Source organism: Stegastes partitus, unplaced genomic scaffold, assembly GCF_000690725.1.
Source record: "Stegastes partitus isolate 25-593 unplaced genomic scaffold, Stegastes_partitus-1.0.2 Scaffold913, whole genome shotgun sequence".
Lineage (NCBI taxonomy): Eukaryota > Metazoa > Chordata > Actinopteri > Pomacentridae > Stegastes > Stegastes partitus.
The window spans coordinates 40,919-42,688 of record NW_007578644.1 but is presented as its reverse complement, the minus strand read 5'-3'; positions in this window follow the sequence as shown (position 1 = coordinate 42,688).

The window sequence follows — 1,770 nt, the reverse complement described above, 5'->3', positions numbered from 1 at the left end:
TTTTTTTTTTTTTAAATAATGGATTTTGTGAACGTTCTACTTTGGCTCTGAGCTGTTTCTGCTGTTACAGGAGCTACATGTCTTATTTTTTATTAGCGTTTTAAGAACTCCTCACATTTGGCATCGCAGTCCGTCATCGTTGAAGCTCTCACAAAGGACAGTTTATTCTTAAGGATAAAAGTAGATGAGTCTTTTTTTCTCTTTTTCTAATTTTATCTGTAACATATTGGTAATTATAGAATGCTTTATTGTCATCAAACTTGGTGCATGACGACATTTAAGAAGTTTTGCATCAGCAGAACATAATTGAAAACTTTATGTGACTCTTTTGTAAGAATTCAACATCTTTTCTGAACAGACGTGTTTAAAGTTTGATCAGTTTTTTTCTTTAAATTCTTTCGTTGTTTTTGCGCGAATCGACTTTAAAGAGCAGCTAAAACTTTCCTAATTTGAAAACAATCCCTGTTTGTTTTTTAGCAGTTAGCAAACAACTAGTTTTTGTTTCTGGCTTCGTCTGCTCCGTTTATTTGAGCCACGCCTGACGTAGTCGACGACACCACCTAGTGCCGCGAATGGAAACAAGTCTAATGGGTTCAAATTTACAATCATGTGGACACGAGGCTGATGAAACCCGATTCAGGCGCTTTAATGGAGGTTCATGGAGGGTTTATGCAGCTCCAGAGTCACCAGTTTATTTCACACAGCTTTCATCCTTGTGTTCGCTTTCTTCACTGAACATCTTCTCCTGTAGCCGGAGACATAAACATCTCAGCGACCCAAAGAGAACCAGAACCGGGTTCAGTTTGTCTTTGTGATGCGGACCTCAGAGCTACAGCTGTGCAGATAAAAACTTCTCGTCAATCGGAGCTGGTTTCCACACAAATGATCCAAATTCCTGATTAAAGGGAGCTGAAGAATCATCGTCATACTGTATCGGCTGAATCAGTTCACCGACGTCCTCGTCGCGTCCTTCTCCTCCCATCACGGCATCCCTGTAAAAACAAACTGTAACGTACATTCCTCTACGAGCAGCAGGAGTCCGTGGACGGCCTGCGTCATCCATCCGTAACGCTACACTTAAAATGTGATGTAAAACTACTACACAGGGTTAACTTTGAAATCACATCTGCTGGAGAGTGTATGTTTGGTTATTCGCTGTTGTCTTGTGTTTTGTTTTTAGAGCCAATGATGTAAAAAAAAGAAGAAAAAAACAAACCTGTGTTCTGTAAATCAGTCTGTTTTTCTCCTCCTGCAGGGCTGGATAGAGACTTAAGTCCAGGTTTTGACAGCCTGAACCGTAAAGCTAGACGGCGCAAAGACGTAACCGAGACACCGATGTGGGAAGGTGTGAGCCGCGTCTCAGTTCAGGGTATTAAAGTCACTTGTTTTAAAGTTTACTCAGAATCTCAGTTTACAAAACGTTCCACGGTTCAACCAAATTAGAGCTAAATGCGGTTAAAGTTTTTGTAGCGTCTCCAAACGTACTCACCAAGAACTCCTGTAGTAATAATAATAATAATGATGATAATTCTTTGCCTTGTTGAATTGCACTATAATGGCCTTGTTCAGTACATGTATTATCAAAAATAAAGGTTTCAGTCATGGAACAAAGTCGTGGCTCGTTTTGATTTGTACTTTCAGATTCCTTTTTTAATCCTTCATGAGTTGTCATTTATTTATAGATAATAAATATTTAGCCAAACCCTTAAAAGACATGAAATCAGAGTACTTTGTGGGTTGTAAAGTTGTAAAAAGCTTCAGTTTCTGCTC